Below are 12,582 nucleotides of genomic sequence, written 5' to 3' on the forward strand. Positions count from 1 at the left end.
GAGTGCAGGGACGATCCTGTCTGGCTGCGGCAAGTGAAGGCCACGCGCTGTTGGCGACACTGCTCCAGAGTAGGCGCTCCAACCACCCTGCACACTGTCTCACAGTCACCAGCCAAGTTGGCCGCCTCATTGGAAGAGACAAGTGGGAAGGCCTGGGATTGAGAAGCAAGTCCTGAATCATGCTAAGAATACTTAGGAAGAGGCTTGTTACCACCAGCTTTCCAGGGCAGGAATTTCTCGGAAATCCTTCTCAGGAAGCTTTGGCCAGGATTTGAGAACTGCAGTTACTGCAGAGCTGAGGCAATGGCCTGCTCCCTGGGGGACCAGCAGGCTCTAGGGTTAGACAGCGCCGGTGGGAATTCCAGCACTGGCACTCACTGGCTGGGTGACTGAGGACAAGGTGCTTCCCTTCTCTTTGCCTTAGCTTCCCCATCTGTAAAACATGCCCCATGATACGACCTACCCAATGAGGATAATTCTAAGAGGACGAAAAATCTCTAACCCTAACGATCGATCAGGCACCCTCTTCACAGGTCAGGCTTCCCGTTAGTGCCCAAAGAAGAGTAGAGATACGGCACCCAACTCCTTGGTCACAGGAAGGCTGGCCTTTACCCAGCACCCACGCAGGTTGGGCTCATCCACCTCTCAAATCCTGGCTGCGTCTGCCCTCTCATTCCCCTTGCTGACTCAAGCTCCCCCTCTCTTTAATGCAGGTGACCTCCTCGCACACACCCAGACCTCCTCACCTCACACGTGGTTAGGGCTGCTCCCCCAACATCCCAAAGCACAAGTAAGAACAGCCATGATTAAAAGAATAACAGGAGGGAACAACAGAGCATGAGAGGAAATCCCGATTAGCTCCCAGGCGTCACTAGGCTCAAAGTCCTAAATCCAACACCCCCGGGGTGCTTGGCTACCACCTCCTCCACAAGAGACAGCCCCGGCTATCTCACCCCTCCTCCAATTCCATGAGGCCCCTGATTCCTGAGGTCCTGAGGGGATGCCCCTTCTTTTTTTATTTCTGCAAGCAGACTGGCACAGGACAGCTTTCTGCCCAAGTGAAGGCAACCTTTGCTGTGATTATACAAAAGGAAACTCTCCAGTGTTTTTCTTTTGTTGCCTGGAACCTCTCCATCCCTGAAGAGCATCTTGGCTTTTTCCATGTAAAATCAAATGCCCTGTTAGTTATTTTTTCCCTTTTTCAAAAAACAAAGAAACAGCCTGCTCTCAAAGGTGCCACCTACAGAAACTAAAAATCAAATGACAACAGTTCACACCAATTTCAATTTCGTATTTCCTAGTCCAAGACTCTGCCGTGAGCCACTTTGCCTGTTTTATCCCTTTGGCTGCTCACAAGAACACTGTCAGGGAGTCACCGTTTTGTCTCCATTTTACAGAAAAAGAAAAGAAGCCTGAGGAAGTCATGGGATGCATCCCCCATTCCCCATGTTCCCATAGTTATGCATATGAATTGAGATTCAAACCATGGCAATCTGATTTCTTAAAACTTCAAGTGGTCAGCATCGCTTAAAGGTAAAGCATGGGCTCTGAAGTCCCACCCTTCCCTACTCGATTCTAGCCATCTGAAATTTCAAAAATGCTGCAGTCTCATCTGGAGCACCCTGCTACCAGTGCGAGTGCTCCCCAGTATGACTGAGACATGGGAGGCACCCCCCTATGCATGGGAAGGGCAGCAGGCCTGCACCTGGATCACAGTGTGGTCAGAGAGGCAGCCTCCCAGGCCATCTCTGCCTGCCCAGGGGGGGACCCCAGAGTAAGGGGTGTCTGTTGGCCTTGTCCTGTCTTGGGTACAATCCTCAGTGGCTCAGGTCCCTCCAAGTGACAGTACCCGACTGCTCCCTACTGTCTTGGAATATAATGCAAACCTTCTCCCAGGGCCTGCAGGGCCCTGCCAGGACTCTGTCTCCAGCTGGTTTCCAGCCCCCTCTGTGACTGTTCTCCCTCCTGTTTGCAGGCATCCCTGACTAGCCAAGATTGGTGCTTCAGGCTGTGCACGTGGGGACTCTCAGCCTCCTGCCTGCTTTACTCAGCCTCTGACACACCAGGACTCCCTAGAGGAGTTCCCATCACGTGATCGCCCCCCACTCCAGCCTCCGTCCATCACTCCTGTTTGTTTCTCCCTTCCTTTCCTGACACTCTCTAGAATGCAAGTTCCCTGAAGGAAGTCTTCTGAGTTGGGACAGGCTCAAAAATGGCCTCAAAGACCTACTGTACTCACTTCCAAATCCTGGAACTTGTGAATATCACTTTGTATAGCAAACGATATGATCAAATGAAGGATCTTGAGGTGGGGAGATGATCCCGGACTATCTTAGTGGACCTGAAATACAATCACGACATCCTTATGCAAGGAAGGCAGAGGGAGATCTCCCATACCCAGGGAGAAGGCCACATGAAGAGGACCTTCACTCCAGTGTGTGACAGAGTCTCACTATGTTGCCCTCGGTAGAGCACTGTGATGTCACAGCTCACAGCAACCTCTAACTCTTGGCCTTAAGCGATTCTCTTGCCTCAGCCTCCCAAGTAGTGGGGACTGGAGGTGCCTGCCATAACACCCGGCTATTTTTGGGTTGTAGTTGCCATTGTTGTTTGGCCAGCCCAGGCTGGGTTTGAACCCAGCAGCTCTGGTGTATGTGGCTGGCACCTTAGCTGCTGAGCTACAGGTGCCGAGCCACTCCAGTCTGTCTTGGGGGGCTATGGAACTAGCTGACAGTCAGGACAGCTTTCCCTGCAGGCTCCACGAGGGAATCAGATTCCCCTGAGTTAAAACACCACGACTAATTTGGATTCAGGTGCAGCTGCAGGTTTGCAATGAACACTTTGAACAAATAATAGAGTTGTGATATTAGTCATTTCAACAATGACAGCAAGTACCAGAATTGAATGAAAGTTGTGTTCTTGATTTTCTTGAATGCTTATGTTGGAGAAAAAAGACAACTCAGTTCCTATCTGAAAAACCATCGGGGCTGGGCATTAGTGGCTCAGAGTGCCTATAATCCAAGCACTCTGGGAAGCTGAGGCAGGAGGATCCCTGAGTTCAGGAGTTTGAGACAAGCCTGAACAAGAGCAAGACTCTGTCTCTACAAAACATATAAAAATTAGCTGGGCAGTGTGGCATGCACCTGTGGTCCTAGCTACTTGGGAGGCTGAGGCAGGAAAATCACTTGAGCCCAGGAGTTGGAGGTGGCAGTGAGCTATGATGATACCACTGTTCTCTAGCCTGGGTGACAGGGCTACACTCTGGATCCAAAAATATACGTAAATTGAATTTTTTAAAAAAACACCAGCCAACCAGTTTTCAGTTAAAAAATGAAAGAAGGAGGGAAGACAGCACTCCTCGCTTCTCTCTGAGCAGCTCCCTGCCTGAGCTGAGGTAGGCAGAGTTAATGTCTCTGGAAGGAGTAGGTCCTGGAGAGTTAAGGTGGAGGGCGCTCTGGCCCTATGGCAGGAGGGACTCTGGGGCCCCAGGGAGCTGACTGGATATGGGGACAACTCCCCCACTGAGCATCCTGTCCCCTAAAAATACAAGCAATTTTGAGCATGCAAAAGTTGCCCAACAGTGCCCCCTAGCACTTGTAATTATATACTGTCTATGTTAGCGTAGGACCTAGGAGGTTTTTTAAAGTATCTGAGAGCAAGAGATTGGGGGAAAACCTGGTTCTCCATATTATATTACTCAATAACTCAGGGTACTTTGGGGTGAGGGATTAGAATGGGGTGAGAGAGAGGGAAGGGAAGGCAGCATTTATCAAGGCTGGCTCTAGCATTCCAGACAGTGTTCCTTGTTTCCAGGTAGGGCAGATCATGGCTTACTCTAATGACATATGAAGCCCTGCTAAGGTGGAGCTGAGAGTCCCTGGGCTTTATTTAAAGGTGTTGGAGCCATTCCACAGTCTGTGCCAAACCTATCAGCAGTAAGGTTAGCCTGCAAACGATGGCCCTGAGCCTCAACCAGAACTTCCGCAGCTCTACAAACTGCGTCTTTGCAGTTGATGGGCCCATAGCAAAGTGCGTGTCCATCCCATGCCCTGGCTGGCTGACAGCAGGCAGTTAGGCAGTTAGGCAGACAGCCAAAGCCAACACCAATGATGGGTTTTGAGATAAGTTCGAAACACTTACACATCAGGGACAGTGGTCACCAAAAAGAAATAGATAATGTCACTCGGTGAACAACTGGGTGACAACTTCACCAGACCCAAGTGGTGATTTATGATTCACAAGGTGATGCAGTCCCAAGGAGCCTCTGGAAAACTACTTGGAAAGAGAGCTCTGTAGACAGGATTTCTCATTTTCTCATCACTTTTCCATTTGAATGATATAGTTCCCTCTTGGGGCCAAGGGAGGAGGAAAACGCTTTTTATATTATAGTAGTGGCCATGTGGAAAATCCATATTTCCCTTGACATTCAACTCATGATGAAGACGCACATTTGTAAAGCATATGTGAAAAATGTCATGCGTGAAGGGTATGAAATATTTGTTGTCATGGCTTGGGCTAGTTTTGTGAAATATCATAGGACAGGGAGAAAAATGTTCAGAGTGAGAAAGCACTGGGGGAAATGGGAGCTCTGGCCTTAAGGACACTTTCCAAAGCCAGACACCAGACAGGGCTCAGAAAAGAGGAGGGGTGGTTAGCATGTGGATTCATCTTTGCCTGTGAGCTTGCATGAAGACTTTCCAGAAGGATACACACACAGGACAGCATGACAGCAATTACCTGTTGAGAGGGGGTGACAGAGAGACTTTTCATTTTCTTTGTTCAAAAACTGTGAACTGTATGAACATAAGACCTTTTCAAAATAAACATCACACAAACAAAAAAGCCTTTCACTGTAGGAGTCTGCATCTCAAAGCAGAACTAGAATATTCAGAGAAATACTGTATATTTGACTGGGGAAAAAAAAACCTCAAAGACTGAATCTCTTCCCTCTTAGGCATCCCTTTTCCTGAACACAAAGGTTGGTCATCAGCTGCCCCCACTTCCTTGCCCCAGCCAATTCCTGGAGACCTGCTTCTGCCGCTCACAGCCTCTCCCTCAGGGAAGTCCTCCACACAGCTGCCCCACCGGCACCCTGCTGCTGTCTTAGGCTCCCTGTGTTGTACTCTAAGAAGTTGGAGGGCTCACCCTGGTCATTCTGAAGAGCCAGCTTGGTAGGCACCTTACCTCTAGGTGAGCAGATCTTCGGCTGGGGGAGGTCCAAGTGCAAAGTCCTCGTCTTTTTATGGTAATAGTTGTCTTTTCTTTTATGACAAACCCTTGTTCTGTCACTAAGCACATGGCAGCTCAGCCATCCTCAAAGCTAGGTCTAATCACTGGCCAAGCTTAGGCCAACAGGATGTGAGTGGAAGCAATGTGGGCCATTTGTGGGACATGGCTTCCAAGAGGAAAGGTATGTTCCATCCTTCCCCACCTCCTCGTCCCATCCCCTCTATTTGTAATGTGAACACGGTAGGGCTGAGCTGCTTGAGGCCACATGGGTGAGGGCAATACTCTAGGGCTGGCAGAGTGACAGGCGGAAAGAGTTTGGGTTGCTGACACTGTGGAGCCACCAAGACAAGCCCTGGAGTGCTCACCCCTGGCCCCTTAGGTGCCTCCTGTTTAAGCCACTGCTTACAGCCAAGCCTTCATTATAACAGGCAAAGGGAGACAGAGAGAAAAGATGGAGAGTATGTGGAGGGAACTTAGTAAAAGAAAATAACGCAAGTCATCTGGACAAGACAAGATAGGAGACTGGCACTTGGCCTTCTTCATCCGGGTCACTCGGTCAAGCAATACGAGGCTCACTAGCAGACGTTTATTGAGGTGTCACTCTGGCAGGCACCATCTCATGTAATCCTCACTCCATCACCATTTTGCAAATGAGAAACTTAGGCTCCATGAGGTTAAAGGATTTGCCCAGTTGCCTTGGCTCATTAGTGGTGGAGCTGGGATTGGAACTCAGTCTCTCCAAACCCCAAGCTCATCATCTTGGCCACTGAGCCACACGGCCTCCTAAAGACCCAGGTTTCAGATCCCCAGATGTGGGACATCCAGAGCTTACCACTTGTTTGGTGGCCTCCCACGTCCTGGGTGCAGTGACGGCGTGTTCACCAGGGGCAGTTGCTGCACCCTAAGATGAAGGACACTTCAGCAGAGATGAAAAAAACCTAAGTGATGAAGGTCAGCAGGCTGCATCAGCCAGCCGCTAGGGCTTTGATAGTCAGGGGCAGACTGGAGGGGAAGACCCAAGAGGGCTAATGATAGCAGAAACCCAGAGTGCCTCTGCAACAGCTCGGGAAGAGGCAGCGGGATCTTTCTCTGCAGTTCTTGGGGGCTGGCTGGCTGTCTCACTCTTTCATTTCCTGTAAGCCTTTGCCCCAGAAGGCCCCCTCTTAGGAAGCCCTCTCCGCCTTCCCAGCTTCAGCTCCTTGAGGAAGCCCTCCTCAACCTCCCCCACCCCACAGCACTTGTCTCCTCCAGAGGCCTGGCCCTCCTTGAGGGCAGGGACTGTCTTGGTGTCTTCAGCCCCTGCAGAGCCACCCAGGGCTGTGTACAGAGGAAGCTGGGTTCCCTCTGGGCCCAGCCTCCTCCTTCGGAAGAGATCCAGGAGCCCCATGGGAAACACAAATAAACACACAGAAATGTGGCTTTGGAGGCACGCAAGGCAGAGCCTGAAGCTGGGCAGTCTGGCAAACATCCTGCTTCCCCATTTCCATTCTGTTCATGGACCTCTACTAGTCACACTGGAGCAGTACGGGAGGCTCAAAGCATAGGAATCCGACCACCACAGCCACCACTCTCCAGAAGTTTCCATCCTGTCACTTCCTCCAGCCCAGACTGGAGTACAGACAGTGCCATCTATCAGCCTCTCCAAGGAGAGGTTTCTGTCTTTCACTGGACTTGAAATTCCAATTTGTATCAAAGTGGTTAAAGGAAATTACAAGCAGACAATTCAATTCTGCAGAACAAGTTCGCAGAAGCTGCTGGAGGAACTTCCCTTTGTTTTGGCAAAATCAAGCCAGCCGATGGTGACGGCAACTTTCTGAGGTATGCTGCAGGCTCTCAGCCCGAAAGCCAGGCTGGGCTATTTTTCTTGGCACCAGAAACACCCATGATTTTAGGGCTCTTCCCAGGAAGCCTCCAACTCATGATGACCATTCCAGATGAGACAGGTGGCTTTAGGTATTAGAGGCAGCAGGAGGGGGTGGACACCAGGCACGGGCAGCACAGACCCCTCGAGCTCCCACTTCTGGCATTGCTCAACAGTGTGGAGACTGGTGTCCCACTGTGAGAGCCAGCATTGTAAAGAGTCAGCCTTCTGGAACAAGTTTTAAATGCTGAGCAAATTTGAAAGTCTGGAGTGCTTTGGACGCTCTGGCATCCACCATACGGGGGCTCAGGATGCTGCTTAGGGGCTCTGAGTCTGGAGTCCAAACCCATCAGAAACAATCCTTCCTGGTGACTCCCTGGCCACAGCTTTATTTAGAAGGCCATGGTGAAAAAACATAACTGTCACACAACCCTTTCTCTTAAAATCTATAGCAGCAGGAATACCAGGAAAGGGTGGTGAGTGAGGGGCACAGGATCCAGCTCATGGGCAGGAAATGGCAGAATCCAAGCCTGGCAGGGAACCCGTAGCACAGCATTCAGTGGTCCTCTTGTTAACACTTCCCTGAGGTTTAGATGGTTGTAAAACAATCCGCAAGGCTGCGCATGTTATTTTAAACAAAGTATATACCTGTTAAACAATATAAAGATTGGAATAGAAAATAAACAAAACCTATAAGGTGAATTGGAATACTTTTTACTTTGTATTGCAACCAACATATGTAACATATTCTATTCAACCAAGCATAGTCGAAGATTATGATCCTCACAAATTGTGATCCTCAATCATAAATCTTTTTTTTTTTTCGAGATAGAGTCTCATTTCATCACCCTCAGTAGAGTGCTGTGGCATCATAGCTCGCAGCTCAAACTCTTGGGCTCAAGTGATTCTTTTGTCTCAGCCTCCTGAATAGCTGAGACTATAGGCACCTGCTACAATGCCTGGCTGTGTTTTAGAGAGGGGGTCTCACTCTGGCTCAGGCTAATCTTGAGCTCCTGAACTCAAGCAATCCACCCTCCTCAGCCTCCCAGAGGGCTAGGATTACAGGTGTGAGCCACCATGCCTGGCCCTCAATCATACATTTTAACATAATAGTGTAGGAAAGTTAAATGTCTATATGTCCAAGAATGAAGTTGGATCCTTACCATCTTACTCCAGCTCAGCTGCTATGCAAAATGCCATCAACTGGGTGGCTTATAGACAACAGAAATGTATTTCTCACAGTTCTAGAGCCTGGGAAGTTCAAGGCCAAGGTCTGGCAAGTTCAGTTTCTGGTGCAGGTTCCCTTCTTCATAGATGGCACCTTTTTACTGCAGCCCCACGTGGTGGAAGGACTAGCTGGCACCTTGTGTCTCTTTAATAAGGGTGCTAATATGATTACCTCCTAAAGCCTTCACCTCTCAATACTATCACCTTGAGGATTAGCATTTCAACATATGAATTGGGGAGAGGGGTACACAGATATTCTAACTTTATCACTTACCTTACTCCTTACACAAAAATTAACTCAGATTAAAGACCTGAATGCAAAAAATAAAACTATAAAATGTCTTAGGAGACAACATAGAGAAAAAGCTTCATGACATTGGATTTAGAAGTGATTTCTTGGCTTAAAATGACCCCAAACGCACAGGCAACAAAAGTTAAAGATAGACAAAATGGATTTCATCAAAATTTAGAGCTTCTGTGCATCAAAGGACAAAGTCCCACAGTCAACAGAGCGAAAAGACAAGCTTTAGAACAAGAGAAAATATTTATAAATCATGTATCTTATAAAAGGTTAATATTCAAAATGCATAAAGAACTCCTGTAACTTAGCAATAACAAAGCAACCTGATTAAAAAATAGGTAAAGTACTTGAATATGCCTCTTTCCAAAGAAGTGTAAATGGCTAATAAGCATGAAAATATGTTCAACATCACTAATCATTAGGGAAATGCAAATCAAAACCACAATGAGAGAGCACCTCACACCTATTAGAATACCATAAAAAGAAAGCTCATAGAAAATAACAGGTGTTGGTGATGATGCAGGAAAATGGGAAGTCTTGTGCACTGTTGGTGGGACTGTAAAATGGCCCAGCCATTTTACATGGTTCTGTCTTATGGAAGACAGTATGGCAGTCCCTCCAAAAATAATAGAATTATAGTATCATCTCACAATTCCATTTCTAAATATATACCCAAAAGAACCAAAAGCAGACATTCAAATAGATATTTGTATACCCATGTTCATAATGACATTATTGACAATAGCCAAAAGGTGGAAGCAGCCAAGTGTCCACTGATGGATAAAAGGATAAGCAAAGTCTGGTGTGTAGACATAATGGGACATTGTTCAGTCTTAAAAAGAAATAATATTCCTATACGTGCTATGTGGATAAATCTTAAGGACATTAGGCTACATGAAATAAACCAGTGACAAAGAGACAAATACTGTATGTTTCCACTTACATGAGCTATATCTAGTATAGTCGAACTCATAGAAACACAGAGAAAAATGGTGGTTGCTAAGGGAGAGGAGACAAGGAATCAGTTGTTTAATGGGTAAAAAAAAAGTTCTGAAGATTGTTTATCCAACAGTGTAAGTGTACTTAATATCCCTGAACTGTACACTTAAAATGGTTAAAATGGTAAAATTTAGGTTCTATATATTTAAGCATAATTAAAACAAAAAGATAATTTTTTTGGTAAAAATAGTTTTGTAAAAAAAAAAAAAGCAACAATGGGTCCAGGTGCGGTGGCTCATACCTATAATCCTAGCACTTAGGAGGCTGAGGCAGATGAATTGCCTGAGCTCACAAATTCAAGACCAGCCTGAGCTAGAGCAAGACCCTGTCTCTAAAACTTAGCCGGGCATTGTGGTGGATGCCTGTAATCCCAGCTACTTGGGAGGCTGAGACAAGAGGATCACTTGAACCCAAGAGTTTGAGGTTGCTGTGAGCTAAGATGCCACAGCACTCTACTGAGTCTGACCATGTCTCAAAAAGAAAAAAAAAAAAAAAACTATTGTAGAGAAACTATTTGTTTTTTCTCCCTCCTGTATCAGGTCTGTGTGGAGTACTTATAGGCACCAGCAACCACCTAAATTCCCACATGAAAGTCTTATTTTCATGGTATGTTAAAAATCTGCCTTTGAAGACATGCTAATTTCAGAATATGCTTTATTCCTAAACTTCAGTAAAACATATTTGTGTTAGGCTTTTAACTCACTTAATTAAAAACAAAAAGCCCATATTTAATGTGTGTTATGCTGTGTTCAAGGCCATCTTTTCTGGCCAGCTGTATCCTTTAAACAAACCCAAGCTGTGCTTCTTCAATATGAGTTTTTGGCTGAAAAAGAAAGAAGTCTTTTGTAAATCCTTTTGACCAAGAGAAAGTGAATTGCTCTCAAAGTGTTTAATGAAAAGGTTGGCTATAAGGCAAGAGAGGTTAGACATAATTATGCCCATTCTGCAATTGAGGAAACTGAGGCCCAGAGATAAAGCTACTTGCCACAAAGTAAGTCCGTGGCAGAACCAGAGCTGGGCTTCTGATGAGGGTTCCCTCGCTGCCCTCTGGCCCCTCTGCTAATCTGGACACTGTGAGTGAAGGTAGAGGGGACCTCACACAGCACAGGACACCAGGACACCAACTTCTTCCTTGAGCCCCTGCTCGCCAGACACCTTGAAGGATGACCCTTTAGCTCAGCAAAAAATGGAGCTCAGAAGTATGAACTAACTGCTGGGTTAAATGGTACCAGCTCCATGCAGCCCAATGTCCCTAACCCAAGGTAAGAACCAAAACGGCCTGTGGAATTACTTCCCCAAGCCTGCTGGAGGCACTGGTCAAGGTACGAGGCATCGTCAGATTTAGTGTTTGGTGAAATTGACATATAGTAAGAATTTGGGACTGGGCACAGTGTCTCATGCCCATAATCCTAGCAATCTGGGAGGCCATGGTAGAAGGATCACTTGAAACCAGGAGTTCAAGACCAGTCTGAGCAAGAGCAAAACTCCATCTCTATTGTCAGATTTAGTGTTTGGTAAAATTGACATATAGTAAGAATTTGGGGCTGAGCAAGAGCAAGACTCCATCTCTACTAAAAATAGTAAAATTGGCCAGGCATCATGGTGCTCACCTGTAGTCCCAGTGACTCAGGAGGCTAAGGCAGGAAGATCACTTAATACCGGGAATTGAGGTTACAGTGAGCTATGATGATGCCATGGCCCTCTAGCCCAGTGACAAGAGTAAGACTTTGTCTCAAAAAAAAAAAAAAATCCACAAGAAAGAAAGAGAGAGAATTTGGAACAACAAAGAAATCAGACTTAGCAATGAACCTTGGAATAGGTGATGGAGGCTGGCAGCAACGGTTGAGGCTCCCTCCTGTCACCATCACTGGCTCCTCAGCAGGTAAAGGACACACAGGTCCTGCTGTCCAGCTCTACCTCTGCATGGAGGCCCAGCCAGTACTCTAGGAGGAATGCATCAGGATGAGGCAATAAGGGCAATGCTGACAGCCATAAGCTTCCCACCAGGGCTCCAGCCAGGGAATGTTAGAGCTGGTCAAACCCCAAGGAATCAGGATGGGTGGAGGGAGGGTGATTGGTGGGACCTATGGTCCATCTTACAGGGGTGCATGTGACTCTTTCTAAATGCAGAATATAAATGTCTTAACACAGTAACTAAGAAAATGCCATGAAGGCTATGTTAATCAGTTTGGTAAAAATATTTTAAATTGTACATAAAACCAGCACACTGTACCCCATGACTACATTAATGTACACAGCTGTGGTTTAATTAAAAAAAAAAAAAAAAGAAAAAAAACTCAAGGAATTACCCTGCCCTGCACAGGCATCAGAAGAAGGAAGGGAATCATACATAGAGCACAAGGCTTGAGGGTACAGATTTAGGGGCAAGGGTTTGAGATGTATCTTTGCCACTTGATATCTAAGCTACTTACCTAATGAGACCTTAGTTTTCTCCTTTGTGAAATGAAATTACTGCTGGACCCTATCTCACGGTTATAGTGAGGATTAAACAAGAGGATTCATATAAGGGCTTAGCCAGGACATAGCATATATAGTAAGGAGTCACTAATTGGTGATTTTATTGTTGCTTTAAAATTTAAACACATTGTGACTATGGTTAATCTTACTAGGCAAGAGTGGTGAGACAGCCACTTCCAGAAGCTGGACCTCTCTCTCCACCAGGCACCATCCTGTATCCCAGCAGTTTGCACTGTGCACTGTGACAGCCCGCACAGCAACTCCTCCTCTGGAGGCCTTCCCTGCTGACCCCTCCTAGCCAGCCACCTCAGAGCCCCCATCTCTTCCCTGAGAACCCAGTGGGGGCAGGGGGCATTCTGTCCTGATGGTCACAGTAACAGTAGCTCCATCCACGTGCTGAGTGTTGGCCTGGGCCCAGACTTTGCATGCATTTCCTCATTTGGTCCCTTCTCTGGGGAGGATCATCACTACTCCATTTTACAGGTGA

Source organism: Otolemur garnettii, unplaced genomic scaffold (genome assembly GCF_000181295.1).
Source record: "Otolemur garnettii isolate 467f Iridium unplaced genomic scaffold, OtoGar3 scaffold00003, whole genome shotgun sequence".
Lineage (NCBI taxonomy): Eukaryota > Metazoa > Chordata > Mammalia > Primates > Galagidae > Otolemur > Otolemur garnettii.